Source organism: Acanthaster planci, linkage group LG06, assembly GCF_054643075.1.
Source record: "Acanthaster planci isolate LZ-2023a linkage group LG06, COTS_SCS, whole genome shotgun sequence".
Classification (NCBI taxonomy): Eukaryota; Metazoa; Echinodermata; class Asteroidea; order Valvatida; family Acanthasteridae; genus Acanthaster; species Acanthaster planci.
The window spans coordinates 13,643,498-13,659,550 of record NC_141782.1 but is presented as its reverse complement, the minus strand read 5'-3'; the positions used below and the strand labels follow the sequence as shown (position 1 = coordinate 13,659,550).

At 41.8% G+C, this 16,053-nt stretch overlaps 1 pseudogene across 1 annotated transcript in view; it reads left to right on the top strand.

Moving 5' to 3' along the window:
- Positions 1 to 14,719, top strand: part of LOC110975635 (deoxynucleoside triphosphate triphosphohydrolase SAMHD1-like) — a 99,520-nt pseudogene extending 84,801 nt beyond the window's left edge. The window contains exons 13-17 of the transcript XR_015425586.1: positions 468 to 657; positions 6,395 to 6,481; positions 9,303 to 9,407; positions 10,383 to 10,514; positions 11,165 to 14,719. The product of XR_015425586.1 is annotated as a deoxynucleoside triphosphate triphosphohydrolase SAMHD1-like (transcript). The remainder of the gene's footprint in view (positions 1 to 467; positions 658 to 6,394; positions 6,482 to 9,302; positions 9,408 to 10,382; positions 10,515 to 11,164) is intronic.
- The last annotated feature ends 1,334 nt before the right edge of the window (positions 14,720 to 16,053 follow it).

The following is a 16,053-nucleotide window of genomic DNA, read 5'->3' as shown; positions in this document are numbered from 1 at the left end:
AGGTGATAAACCTCTTGTGTTCAAGTTTCCCTCGATTTGTTCTTTGAGCATCCCTGGGGTTTTCTCGGAGGGGAGCAACGCACTTAGTAGTCTGTAATGAACTGACAAAAGTGGAAGAATTATTTTCAAGCCAGTTGTTGGTCGTCATCCCATATCGTCCTTTTTTGCTTCTTTTTCATTTACCCAGTTTACCCACATATTTATGAACTGACAAAAGTGGAAGAATTATTTTCAAGCCAGTTGGTGGTCGTCATCCCATATCGTCCCTTTTTTGCTTCTTTTTCATTTACCCAGTTTACCCACATATTTATGTTTCACATTTTTTTTGGGGGGGGGAGTGCCCGTACCCCATCCCGACGCCTATAGTTTGTCGAGTTTACGTCCCTTCAAGATTGCAAATTACTTTTCAAATTTTTTTGCTTCCAGCTGTCAATAATAAGGCGTGTACACTTTTCCTTTGAATTTAGAGAATTGAAAATGTCTGAAGCCATTCACGACATGGTTGCCTACACCAAGATGACAGATGACATCATACTAAAGATCATGCGCTCTGATGACACAAAATTGAAAGCGTCCAAGCGTATCCTAAAGCGGATCGAAAAACGTCGGCTGTACAAATATATCGGCAAGATGGATCCTCAAGAGAAGATTGACAAGGTAGGGTGAAACCTGCACAGTTTTCCAAATTTTTGCTAGTTTGGTTCACCTGCCCGAAAAGCTTTGTTTTTCATTGAAATTAAATTTTACTTTTTTCCGGCAAACATCACCAATAGGAAACGACACGTCATTCTGCATCACTTTAGGCACTGTCCCAATCAGCGCTACAAAAATGTAAAGTGGTGGTGGTGTCGCGTGACACAGAAAATGCGCTTTGTGCACTCCAGTACCTGTTTCCATAGGTCTGATACAGTACCAAAATTACGATATGTTTTGTGAATATGGGGGAGATGATAAGATAGGAACAATGTTTTGTTTTACTATTTTTTCCATTCTTTTCCACCTAGCTCTTGAACAAAGCAAGGTATTTTCAAATTCTTATAGGTAGATCTTTTACAGTTAAAGTTAATTAATTTAGAAGTCACACAGTATTTGGAACTTTGTGATGTCATTATGGCGTAGGACTTTTTTTAAACGTGTAAGACAACTTTAATCATCAAAACAATTGCCTTGCCCATGAATTGCAGTATGTGCATGCTTCGCGGTTCTCCACGGAGATTTTCTTCTTGGTTTTTCAAAAAGAAAATCAGTAGTTTCCGCCAGATATTATTTCCTTGGAATTATAAGTGGACCTGAAAAATTGGAATTTGTTACAGGCGCCATGTTTGAAAGTGCAGTCTTCCCAGGCTCATATCTACAAACCTCAAGGTTGGGACATCATCAAGTATAAGTTCAGGATTTGTAATAAATGTTGAAATACGTCTGTACGGTATGAAAGCCTGCCTAAGAAATCCTATAGAAGTCTTTATTTTGCAAGTACACCTAAAGCGGGATAAAGCAAAGATACCGGTAGTAAATAGCTACAGCAAACAGTAACAGGTACATACTAAACTCCTCTTCCATGCACAAGCAACAATTTCCCCGGACCTGCACCAACCTGAATCTGCTCCTGACTTTTTATTTCTTACACTACACGTGGAAGTAAGGAAAACAGGTGGACATCTGTGTTCGTCAGGAAGAAGCTACATGTAAAATCTACCACCTGCCTGTCTAAAAGTGTCACTAACTACTTTAGCTACAACATTGCAAGACATTGAGACCACTGATAAATTATCATTATCTTATAATTACACTAATCAGAAATGAATTAATAAACCATTAAGAGTGGATGGGGCCCACATTGTGGTTTGTGCTTAAGGAGATTTTATTCTTTTCACTCTTTCCAACTGTTAATTTTTTTTCGAAAGAGCTGCATGAAAAACGTGTGGACAAATTGCGATGACATGGCCACTAGAAAAAGAAACAATAAATCATAGTTTCTCATTGTGGAGTCTCGTAAGAGACAGGGACCCCACGCACGTCAGTACAAATAAGGAGAGCATAGTGCGCCGTTTGCTTTTACCAGCATGATATGAAAATCATAATTCCAATCATAATTCCTGAGAAAGAAGACGACCATTAGTTGAAATAACTCACTGTAATGTGATACCCGATGATGTCATACCGCACCCTTGCATGCACATCTGCCGAGGAGTGGTATTTAGTCCTACTTTCACTGCCATTTTCTACTATCAAGTCACGGACAGGCATTGATCAGAAACATAGTCGAGGAGAAAAAAAAGTAGTTGAAAAATTTATCGTTATTTGGCAGGCAGGTTGAGTCTGATCACATGAAAATCACGTTAAGAAGAATCTTCGGTGAAACGAAAAGCCCCTAAGCCGTAGTCGTTTTTTGCTATATTCCTTATTTATAAAAAAAAACAATGTTTACAGCCAAATGCAACCAACTCCCGGATAGCATACCTATGTTCATGCTGAACAGCCTATTTTAAGTCGCCTTTAACATCGGGGATTCCCCTTTGCCAGAAAAATACTCAAGCAGGCCTCTGGCCAAGTCGCATTAGCCTATTAGAGGTATGGCGGGCACAATAGGAGGGCGCTGTTTGGTTTGGGTAAAATCTTTTGTGTTTGCTCCCAATTTACCACTTCAAATAGCGCCCGCCTATTGTGTGCGCCAAACTTCTAAAAGGCTAATTGGAATGTAAAAATTTAAGCAACTCTACCACGTGGTCCAATGGGATTAGATACACAGCTGATTTAAGCCAAGGCTTGCCAGGGCTAGCCAGGGTCTGTCATACATCATGTCTGGCAGGCCGGTGGCACTCTCTGATGTATCAGAGTTATCAACTAGCTGTTGGGAGGAGCATAGCAGTGGCTTGGCAGTTGATGAGTGGCGGAGGGTTGGTCCCTAGGGACCCCCTTTTAAAGTCTGCAGGACTCGAACTAAACAGTAACCTGGCCTTACTCTGACCTATCTCTGCGGTTTCTAAAAGTTGTTATTTAAATGTTTCATACCCATATGTAGACCGGACTGTTGGATAAAGATCGGCTGTGACTACATCATGAAAAGGTTTCGTCAACGCCTCCCAGTATTTTTGTGACACCGATTTTAAGTTAGTTAATCATTCCTTAGTCAAACAGACTACCCCAACTATGGGTAAATAGCAGATGGTAAACGGCTGACTGCGCGGACGAAACTACTGAACTGGTTCAACGGGCAAGAAGGCGGTCCCAGTATGGCGTTGTGGAGCGCGTCTAGGGCAGAGTGATGACACAAACATCACTTCTGGCCATCCACTGCATCGGCTGGGTCGGCTGTGACCACTTGTCGTGGGAGGGAGTACTGGGTAATCAAGGCCTGGGCAAGTGCAACAGCAATGGTCAGCTCCTCCTTGATTTCTGCGTCACCCACGGTCTTCTCATAACCAACACCGTCTTTCGTCTACCCAACCGTAACAAGACATCTTGGATGCACCTGCGCTCTAAGCACTGGCACCTCCTGGACTACGCCATGGTCAGGCAGAGGGATAGACAGGACGTGAGAGTCACGAAGTCAATTTGTGGAGCGGAATGCTGGACGAACCATCGTCTGCTGGTATCGAAGTTGAACCTCCGAATCACACCCAGGAGGCCTCAAAGCACCAAAGTTCCCAGCGACTGAACGTGTCTAAGCTCAAGGGGGACACTGTCAAGTAAGAACTGATAGTGGAACTTGGGCAAAAACTACTACCCCTGGATATAGACCAAGACACTAATGTGGAAGTAGAGTGGGCTCGTTTCCGTGATGCTGTCTATATATATGATGCTGCCTCAGACGTGCTGGGGCTCACCACCCATAAACACCAGGACTGGTTTGACGACAATAACACTCACATCCACACTCTACTGGAGGAGAAACACCGACCCCATAGGGCTCACCTCAATGATCTTTTATCCACCTCCAAGAAGGACACATTCAACGCGGCCAAAAGAAGAGCCCAAACTGAGCTGCGCCGCATGTATGACCAACGGCTCAATGCGAAGGCGAAAGACATCCGGGCCTACGCAGACAAGAAGGTCATGAAGAACTTCTACAGTGCCCTCAAGGCCCAGTAAGGTCCCACCACGTCCGGATCTTCCCATGTTTTCAGTGCTGATGGGAACACGCTGATTACGAACAAGGAGAAGATCCTGGAGCACTTTAACACGGTCCTGAACCGGCCGTCAACCATTAAAGACTGCCTCAAGTCCCAGTCGATGACTTTTTGGCTGAACTCCCGACTAAAGCAGAGGTGAAACAGGCCATAAAGCTCTTGTCCAGTGGCAAAGCACCTAGTGCCATGCTGACTCTATCCCAGCCGAGATGTACGCCTCTGGGGGTTCAAAAATCGTGGAGAGCCTCACTTGTTCTGCTCCGCATGGACTCAAGAGAAATTACCACAAGATCTGAAAGACGCTTCGATCATCCACCTGTACAAGCGCAAAGGTAACAGGCAGGAAAGCATGTGACAACCATTGCGGTATCCCCCTTCTTTCGATATCCGGGAAGACTCTGGCCCGCGTCCTGCTCAACCGCCTAAACGTCCACCTTGAACGCGGCCCGCTACCTCAGAGCCAGTGTGGATTTTGTGCGGGTTGTGGAACCGTGGACATGATTTTCATAGCTCACCGACTACAGGAGAAGTGTCAGGATACAGAACGTTGTTCTGTATACCACCTTCATGGACCTGACAAAAGCCTTTGACACAGTCTGCCGTGAGGGCCTGTGTCAGAGATGCAAGACTGCATGGATCAGTTCTTCAAAGCTTGCAAGGAATTTGGTTTCACCATCTCTACTAAGAAAACAGAAGTCCTGCATCAGCCAGCCCCCTCAGCCCTTTACACTAAGCCTTATATCACCGTTAACGGCCAGAAATTGCCTGTAGCAGACAGGAAGTCTGCTCAGTTGGAGGTGTCCTACCGAATCGCCTTAGCCAATTCTGTCTTTGGCGGACTTAACACAAGATTTGCTAGCGGAGAGGACTGAGCCAGGACACCAAGCTCAAAGTCTACAGAACAGTTGTCTTACAGTCACTGCTCTATGCCTGTGAAACATGGACCGTCTACAGCAGGCGCACGAAGAAGCTCAATGTCTTCCACATGAGATGCCTCAGAACTCTGCAACGAGTGAATTGGTGGGATAAAGTTCCTGACACGGAAATGCTCCAGCGTGCTGAGATGGAGGGCGTTCACGCCATCTTGATGCGCTCTCGGCTCCGGTGGGCCGGCCATTTACACCGCGTGGACGACAGTCGTCTCCCCAAGAGACTACTCTACAGGGAGCTGATTTCTGGCAAGCGCACACTTGGCAGACCAAAGCTGCAATTCAAAGACACTCTAAAGGCCTCTCTCAAAGTATGCACATTTCCCAAGCCACCTGGGAAGTATCTGCTGAGGACCGTCCTGCTAGGCGATCCCTCGTGAAAGCTGGTGTTGATGAGTTTGAGGAAAACCACATCAGAGTCAAGGAACACTGATGTCAGATAAGGAAGGAGCGCATCAGTTCCACCCTCCATCCTGGTTCAATTCCAATCATTACCTGCCCCCACTGTAGTAGGCAGTTCCGTGCGAAGATCGGCCTAATCAGCCACCTCCGTACTCACCCAACCTTCAAGTGATGACATCCCTGAAGTCAATGGTCATCTTCGCCTCTGAAGGACGAACATCAGTCAAACAGAGGGCAATCAAGAAGAACTTATCAACTTAAGTACTGACTGAAATCGACCATTTACACGGAATTTTAAACCAATAAAACCCAAAAGAACTAACTACAACCTGAAACTGCAAAATCAAAATGAAAATCAAAACCTACAAAAGAACTAACTCATCAAACTTTTGAAAACACATTCTGCAGTCACTGACTCGGCAGACCGAACTCAAGCATAATGACCTCACTCCAGCCTGGGGAATATTTTGTATAATCCACTTGTGTCTGCTGGTTTGCTGTATTGAGTGTGACTGGACCATCATACCGTGTGATCAAATTCAAAATAACTAGAGCTCAAAAGGTACAATTTATCATTTATGACTTTTAAAAAGTAATTAAGCATAAAAATTAAAAATCACTGCATTTTCCACAGGCCAATTAATATGTTCCAAACTCTACACTTGACATGAAAAAATCTGTGAACGAGTGATACAAGAAAGCAAAAATATGTGAAAACAAACTACATAATGCATTGTCTATGGTTATTTACTTTTGTGTTAATACGGATCGCTATTGACACTAAGAACATATATAAGAATTAAAACCCTTGAAGTCATCTAGGTAAATCATACTCAGCCTTGAGATCGTGACAAAAATTTTGCCGGATTGAAGCTTGTGACTAGCAATATTTGTCACCTCACGAATTTCGTTTTTACTTTCATCCATTTGCAGAGAAAAATAACTCGAACGATAAGAGGCGGGATGACTGAAGTTGCACAGAACGAAGACGACCTGAACAAATATGATATCATCATCAATGTAAGTGTTGTTTTCATTAACGAGCTATATATAGAGTATAGAGTGCCAAAGTGTGACGTCAATTTAAAAGAGGAAGTGTAGTGCGAACATAATCGCGTGTGTGTGTTGGGTCACGCGCAGGTTCTCCATCTAAGGCATTTTTTACTCATAATTGTGAGCGTGACGTAATTACTTCAGTACTAGAATAAATTTTCTTTTTTTTCAAATAATGGGTGAAGAATGTATCTAGGGTATTCCATTTTATGTCAGACATCAGGTCAGACAAAATATCATGGATTCACGACATCGCTGCTATGAAGTAATAAATTGATTACATTTCAGTGATCTTGCTTCGAAAGGGCATGTCGATTACCTTTGAACATGATTTATCAGAACATTTAGTGCATCTGTTGTATAACTGTAATTGAAGTTGGGTCCAAGCTTATCAAGTTTAAATTCCTTGGCAACTGTGTTACGATGATCCCCTATAGCTCAGGAATAAATCCTCCAAAGACAGTTCTCACATTCATCAGTCAATCTATTAATATATTTTAACACTCACAATTCAAAATGAAATGACAGAAACAAGATACTTGTAATAATAGGCCTATATATAAAAAAACAATAATAAACGAATACGACGTAGTTTACTGGTATGATATATGAGATGGCGGGGCGAGCAGGGCCGAAATCAACGAGAGAAAGTTCAGAGTTCTGTTCTCGAATCGTGACGATGAAAAACAACAACCAGAAGGAGAAAACGGGTGATCAAGTACGGCTAGCACGTCGCACTACGATGAGCCTCACGCACGTAGGACGGGTCAATCCCCCAATCACAATGGTCTGAATCAGCGGGCGCCAATCCAAAGTGCGACGAAGCCGCAAGACCGGTGTGGCGGTCTCAGCTGTCTCCCGGTCTCAGCGGTCCCCCTGACGTAGCCAGATATTTATTTACGACACACGCACGGTCTCATTGGTCTTCCGTGCTGAGATGCTCCAATCTTTGGTATAGACCTATGTACAGTACACGTCACGTACAACGTGAAGCATGCATGGACTGCACTGCTCAGCACGCCACGTAAACGGACAACTTTTCCGATGTTGTGGGCAGATATGGCATGACGTATTTTTACCGTTGAGACCGGGAGAGAGCTGAGACCGCCACACCGGGACCGGACAGCACTGTAGAGGTGCAAACTCCTAATATTTAGTTCCAAAGCTGCTACCTGCATCGCTCCAAGCGACATCCTGGGACCTTCAGACAACAGGCTCCCAGTTCCGGTCCCCCAAGCGCGTGCCCCACACTCTAAAAAGGATAAGTCAAATTTGACTTGAATTCAGTAAAGTTTGATTCGCTCTTCAGGGTCAGCTGGGTGCAACTGGAAATTAGTCAATCTGACCAGACGTTTTTAGTCAGTTCATTGATATTTCAAAGGCATCGAATAGGAATCTTATCAGAAAGCATGATTTGACAACGTTAGCGTGGATGTTTTACTGAATCAGTAGTCAATTTTGAACAGCTAGGTTGTTTTAGAAGTGCAGGGGAACTGACTCCCCAAAACAGCCGGCAGTGGGCACTCGTATTATCGTGGAGATCACCGGCCCTTTCTGGTCTAATTGTGAGGGACGAATGCACGCCCCAAAGTCCGTCAATTCAATTTCTACGAACATACCATCAATTCCAACTACTTCTCCAAAGTTCGACAATTGCTTTTGTGAATGTTCACTGGGTATTCAACTGCTCACCCCAAATGGGTCAATCTGCTGGCCACTGTACATTAAAACTTTCAGAAATGTACCATTGTCGAATCATGGAGGAAGGACACAAAAGGAGTTTGAACTGCCCGGGCTATAACATCTGGCCAAATACCGCTTTCTGGCATACCCGGTATGTCCGTGGCCAGAGCGCAACGCACGCCTGCTACTCACCACCTGTTTAGCAACCATAAGCCCTCTTTCTACCCTAAGATCGTCGCCGCTTTTTTTCGTTGGTAATCTGCATCCCTAAAACGTTGTGTACTGCAGTACAGGAAGTTGAATATCCATGCCATCGTTGGTGCTTGATATGATCCGACAACATCAAATTTAGTGCTTGCGTAGTTGCTTTTACTAGGATGTGTACCCGAAGTGTTCATGTGCAGTTGTTGCTTTTATCGAACGCTTTCTTCTAAACTTCTTTTAGGAATAAATAGCCGAGCTGTTTGTAAGATTTTGTGTTTTGTTTGAATAATTTTTATTATGGCATTTGTACAAAGGCGTATTTTATGCAATTTCAGGATCACTCCTTGTGATGAAATAGCGCATTTTGTTGCCAATGAACTAAGCTTTCCAGTAGTAGTGAACATTTTGTTGGCCAGTCTTAGCCAAATTCATTCCAAGTCTTTGACACTGATGTATTGGACGGAGGAGACTAGAATTACAAACTTTGCATGGATAATGAAACAGTGTGTCAAAATTTAAAAAGTTTATTTATGATTGCAAAAGTAGGTCTAATATCAGGAGTTTTTCTCTCTCTCTATTTCCTGATCACATCGATAGTTTGTATTTAATTGCAAGCAAAATATTACAAGTATTGCCAGGATATTACTGGCCCCGCTTGTCTGGCTAAGATGCAGGCAACAATAAGACATTTTTGGAATGTTTTCTATTATTCGTCAGACGCGGCAGCGACCATCATTGGACGCTTTGAAGTGCCTGAGTTACAACTCCTTCTGTGTCCTTCCTCCATGGTCGAATTTACTAATAACAACTTAAACTGCAACTCAAATAACAAAACAACTAATACAGTCATGAAATAAATTATCCTTACATGTGCAATAACTTATTTTCATTTTAATGACAGGTTGCGACCTTCAGCTATGGTTGTGAAACAGATAATCCAATTGACAAGGTACGATTCTACACCAAGGATAAGCCCAATGAGGGAATAAAACTTCCAAAGGATGAGGTAAGAAACTGAGGACTTGGAAGCTGAAACAGACACGCACACTTTCGTACCTCGTATCCATGACCAAGGGAGAGACTTATCTACACAGGGATGCCATTGGTGCCACGTGCAGGGTGGACACAAATAAAATGTGCCGTACCTAATGTGTTTAGAAATGCAGTGTTTGTACCAGGAATAATTTGCAGGGTGCCCTAGATCCCTCTCTTGTTTTCAAACATTATGTTTTTAAAAGTTTCAAAAAGGGTTCCACATGAGAAAGGTTTTAAATCTGAAATTCCAGATCCGTGAAAGTTCCCAGTGATGCTTTGGAACATTTTGCCATATTAAACAAGGCAAAGCCAGGCACTGTTACTCGGTTTTGTACCCGCCACCTTCCAACAAGTAACCCAATTCGTAGTGCGGGTTTACATCTGAAAATATCTCGTTCAAATGCTGTTTCTGCCCGCTGGCAGTATTTTTGTGCGTGATCCCAGTCTGTGGCTTTCCAAAGGAGAGTGTTGTTTGACTGTATCAGGATGGCTGGCCGTTCTCTCACAGATGAATAAACACGCCATGGTAGGTCTATATCCAGACCTACACACATAATGCTTCGCTGGTGTTCATGAGTTAGAATATGGGAACCGAAGGTGTACACCAGCAATAGCATACGAACGCTCAATTCATAATTGCGATTAAGACTCGATTATCAGACAGTCGGTGCAATGATACGTAAATGTATAGCATGTATGGAATCATAGTTCCAATGTTTTAGTCTCAGAACGGGGAAAGCTGATAGTTTTTACGTGCACGAGTATCACGTTCTGAGTGCAGAATGCTGAGTTTGGGGACGAGCCCTAAAAATGTGCAAGTGCAAGTTGAGTTTTTTCCCCAAATACTGAAAATCGGGGAAGGGCCAAGTACATGCAGTGCTCAATTTGCACGTGAGGACAATTGTGATTAGGCTACTCAAACATGGATATTGCTGCTTTTACTCAGGTTTCAACGATGCTACCTGAGAAATTTCAAGAAATGCACGCCCGTGTCTACTACAAGGGGATCAATGAAAAAAAAATCAAAAACGCCAAAACGTGCTTCGAGAAATGGAAGGAACTTGAACGCGAAAAGCAGGTATGTGAATCCACCCAACAGAGGAAAAGTATAGCTCGGAAAATATATGACAAATTACCCCCGAGAGGGAGAGCCTGGATATGTAGGCCTGTGAACTCGTTACAAATGGACAATCAATCTGTGACATTAAGGACGAAAAACTCTTACATTTTATAAATAATATGACTTCTTTGTATACTCTTTATGCACATGCGTTTTATGTGTAGATAAAAAATCCCCCAATTTCCCTTCCTAGAAAATTTTGATTATGAATTCTCCTTCCAAGAAAGTTTGGATTACACCTATTTAAAAAAAAACGTCAGCGGATGTAAACAATAATTATCTGAATCTCAAGCCACATGTACTTTTATTAGTTCTGCAGTATGGTCTCTTGCTGGGCACTATATTTCTGTACCGGGTACTGGACACTTCACTGTGGATTTCACAGTGGGATACTAGATGGGAAAGCCTAAGCGCTATACGTTTCTTGAAAGTCTGATCCAAGACTGTGAATTAAATTATAGACAGGTTGGATGGCTGTTATCACAGGCTATAATACAAAGCTGAGTTAACAATTAGAGGTAATGGAGATTAAATTAACTTTGATAGGTCAAACCAAAACCTATTAGAGTAAGTTATGGTAAAACAGTTGATAAAACCGTTCTTTGCAGGATAACGAAAGGAAAGCCAACCCGGTGTTGGAGACACCAAAGAAGAAGAAATAACCTCGTGATCGTGATGCACCAAGTCATGACGCAAAAAGGAATTTAGACTTTGACAACAAAGACGAATGAACAACCTCGGGATCCACCTCAAAATAAAGCACAAAGGAGATTAGAGTTTCCTGACCAAACTGACATTTTCATCCTATGTAACCAAATACCGGGGTTGATGTTGTGTTTTTGTTTATGGTTTAGAATATATGGTTGTACAGAGACATTTCTTCGGGTGAATTTATCATCAACATAGCGAATGTAACGTTTATTACGATGTACATGTAAGCCATCACTCAATAATAGTATATATCCTCTGTATGTAGGGTTTTTTCTGTTGGTTTCTTTTTGGTCACAATTTCATTGCTAATTCACACCTGGGACTAAATCGAAGGGAATTAATCAAGCCACAGTCGCCCCGGCTACCTCGAGGCAGTATGTATACTATTTGGATATTAAGTTAATGTTGTCAGAATAAGTAATTCAGACATTGAGGGGTTCCTGGCCCTCTCCTCACTTTGTCAATAAATCACTTTCTTGAAAGCATTCACGGTGTAATCATAGAGTCACCTCCATGCATAGTGTAACTGTCAGCAAAGGTATACGAACGGTGCCAATGATGACTGCCATGTCCCGAAGGTCAATTATAAAAAGTTATCATGTGGACAAATACTCAGCGTTTCATTCATTGCGAACGAATCTACATTCATTTGCCATTGGTTAGGTCTATATTTTATTTGGTACAAAAACGTCGTTGTGGTTTTCAAACAAGAAAGACATGGCCTTTTCACTATAACTCCAACTTAAGACGGCACATCGACTTAATTTCACAGTTGAGCATTTTGTTTGTCCATTCTTCTTTCATGTCGGTACTGTAATGAGATAATGAGGAACTGTCTCTGTCAGACAGTCAAATGGTGTACTGAGGTTTGGTTCATGAGGAGAAAAGTAGCTTAGCGACACAGATTTTGGTTTTCTAGACATGTTTTATTATGTATATCTAAGCACACACTACCGATTAGAAGAAAGTATTAAATGTTTCGCTACTATCTTGAAACTTTATATCTGTCTTATCCGATCTCGACTGGATTACTCTTGTATAGCCTGGGATGGGCTCAATCATTCTTCAGTTGTAGAATGCTTTCAAAACCAGAGTGTCAAATTTATTTGTAAAGACTGGCATACTAACTATAATACTGACAGATTAATCATTTAAGCTGGACTGGTCTCTGAACTACAAGAATCTTTTCCGTTTGGTTTTGTGTTTGAAAAGTTTGAATGGCCTTACGGACATTAATGCCCTATACAAGTTTCAACCGGCCTTCAGAATAGGGCAAAACGATAACAGTCTTAAACTACACATTAATTTTGCCCGTACTAACTATTGTAAATATTCATTTTTTTCGTCAGTACTGCTAATGAGTGTAATAGTCCACCTGAGCATGTTATCCAGTCTACATCTTCAAATATGTTCAAAAGCTCTCTCCTTGAATTATTGACTTGGGGATTTTTCATTTGTTTTGATTTTGCTTTCTACCATAAAATCTTATAGTTATTTGATTTTTTTTCTTTTTCTTATACAAACTTCTCATATTTTGTACAGTTTTCCTTGAATGTGGCATATCTTAAACAATCTTCTTCATTTTTACTAACTACTGGTTTTACTGTGTTCGTTTGTCATTTTAACTTTTGAATTGAACGCATTTTTATATTAAAATTTTGTTTCATTTCTTTCGTCTGTTCATGTTATCCTTGTATATGATTCTTTTTTCACATATATTTTAACATTTACTCGTTCTGTTTATTTTTTCGGGGAGTGGTTTAAGATGGTCTGTACGGTCTCTGTCACGACCCCTGACATTGTCAGAAATAAATAATGATAATTATGGAGGACGAAAAGTGGTCATCTGCTTTTCTGCTTTCGAGCAGACAGAAATATGAATCGAACATTTTGACGACAACCGTGAATTCAACTTTTCTGCTTTTGTGGTACCGGAAAAGCATATTTTACACAGGTGGCCGAAAAGTGGCCATAAATAATAGTAGTAATAATGTAGTAATAATAATACTGAATACCTTATATGTGACGCGAGTGGACGTGTGTCAACGATTCCACAGCTTACCTACAACTTATGGCCCGCGTATATCTGTGGGACGTATGAACCATACGCTGGCATAGGTCGAAAACTTTATGCATGCATGCACAAAAGTTTTCGACGACCTCGCCATTCTAATAAGTATACCAGCGTACTCCATTGTGCTCTTAACTTATAGAGCATGCGATGTTCAAATCCTGAAACACTGAAAGACGCTCTCTCAACAGTACAGCGCGAAGAAGATATTTTAAAAGCTGAAGCTAGTACGACATGCACGCCAACAATTGCTTCGCTACATAAGTAAACTGGAAGTTTACAGGAGCCACATTCAGCGGCGCCAGTTACTGCTGATGGAAATACTAGTGGACTTGAACAGACAGTATAAGAAAAAAAACATCAAAATTATTCAATGCGGAAACCAGGTCACATTCGTAGGTTTCGCTATAACAAAGGGCATCCAAAACCAAACGTCTTACTAGATTGGAACCTTGCTGAAAAACGAACAATGAGTCGTTAATCTAGATGAGGTTTGTCGTGGAGTCGATGGTTCAACCGCCCATTGTGAAAAAGGGTGAATCCGCAACCAGTTTGTATGTAATACAAATGTTTATCGATACTGGCTTATCGTACTTGGTTCTTCATCCACGAATTTTTCAACTATTCCGAACAACAAAAAACAGAAACAAATTAAACCATGTAATTTGTCAATGGTTACGGCTTATGGAATGTTGATTAAAATACATTGGTAAATTTCATTAAGCTTAAAAATAGGCAGGCTAGAAACTATGCTTTACTTTGTAGCCAACATCAGTCCAGCAGGTATTCTTGAAATGGATTTCTCGGATCGTCGAATGTTTGATCATTCTAGTACATATTAGACCTACCTGGCAATAGATGGTGTAACAATACACATTGTCAGAGATGACAATTCCCCCCTATTGTTGCACTGTTGTAGATTGCACTGTAACCTTACATCCCGGTCTTGTAATTCCTGGTAAAGTAAGGACAAAAAATACAGTTAATACTTTAGGCCTTGTTGAACCAACTTGTAACGTAGGCCCGTTGGAGACAGAGAAATATTTTTTTAGTCTGTTCCTTGGTACATACTGTGACGGGCACAAACTTTACGTTTAGTAATAAGAACACCAACTGTTCGATTCGGGTAAGTGAGAAGGCAGAGTCATCCATACTTTGCATGTAGCGGGATCCTGATTGCTGATTGGTCCATGGGACTATGTACTGTGGTATAGACAAATAGCAATTAGCCTACTGGGGATGAAAGTGTATAAAATGCGCTTAAGTTTTAGGGAGATGATTTAATCCTTCTGTGATTAAACCAATAATATTACAAGTGCTCTTGATTTGAATGGTATGGCTGTTAAGGGAGAATTATTAAAGGCATGACCACTGTTCCTGATTTATGTCTCTAATCTCCAATTATTAGTACATGTCATAGGGTTGACTCTTAGGATGAGGTTTGAAGGGCAAAGTCCCATGGGAACGAAGTAACTCCAACCTTACGTTGCTCCACCTACATTCCAACTCCGCCCACATTCCAACTCCACCCACATTCCGACTCCGACCACATTCCACTGTATTCCTCTGGAAGGGGGAACACCGGGTGCCGTGGCCCTCTACCGTAGGGATATGACACCATCGAGGCGGAAGCTCAGGCTAACAAACGAACCAGTCAGACGCAGGAGAGTTAATACGCCACGTTCAACACATACACCTAATATGTGCCAGTAACTGTTTTATATACACCCAGAACCTGTTGGTCTAAGGACGCAAATCTAGCTTTACTCCAGCTTTTCTAAGATGTGTCACACATGTAGACAAACTGAAACCAATGAGTGTTATGTTTACGCGCACGATCTCTGTACGTGTGACAGATGGCGTAATAGTACCGCCCACTATTCTGTGTGTGACCTGCGTTTGACCTCAATTAAGCCACACTAGTGAATGAATGGTCATGAATATTCTCGTTGTACGTGCGGGAAAGCTGACGATATTTCCAGATATATTCTCGAGTTTTCTTGTAAGATTTTAAATAATGCAAAAAGTGTATTGAAGAAGCCTTACGCAATAAGAGAAATCTCTGGAACAATTGTTGACTATAAAATCGGGAAAACACACACACCGCAAGAGAGATTTTGGAACGTAATTTTACCGTACGCAGGCTGTGAGAAGTCTTTGATTTTTTTTTTTATTTCTGCACCATCTCAACCTGTGGTGGCGAGTCGTCTGTGGAGCGACACTTTAAAAGTTCATCCAGACAAATGAAGCGCAGAGCTGAATTTTGGTCCGGAAGAGAGAGTTTGTGAACTGAAGCCAGTTCCAGTTTGTGGAATCATCAAATTCCCCTATTTGCGACGGTCATTACGCCCTCGCCGTTTCGTCTGGAACCCGGTCACTCTTATTGAACGTGGTATTCGTCTACGTAGCTCTATGGTCTATGTAACAGCTTATTGTTGCACCGTGAATGTCGGTTCACTGATCGCGATCCGGATCCATCATGTGAAAGAAACAGGCCCTGATCCTGAACCTCTAATCTTTGATGCTAGGGTATTCTCTTAATATGCTGTTTTGTGGGATCGATTTGATGTCGTTCATAACTAGCGCACATTTTTTTTTCTTGCAAACGTAGCTGTGTGGTTTGTCAATATCTCACAAACGTCGTCCTTGTTGTTACATGTTCGATAAACCACTTCTTCAACTTCTTCACCTTACAATCGGTTAAACTATAGTGCT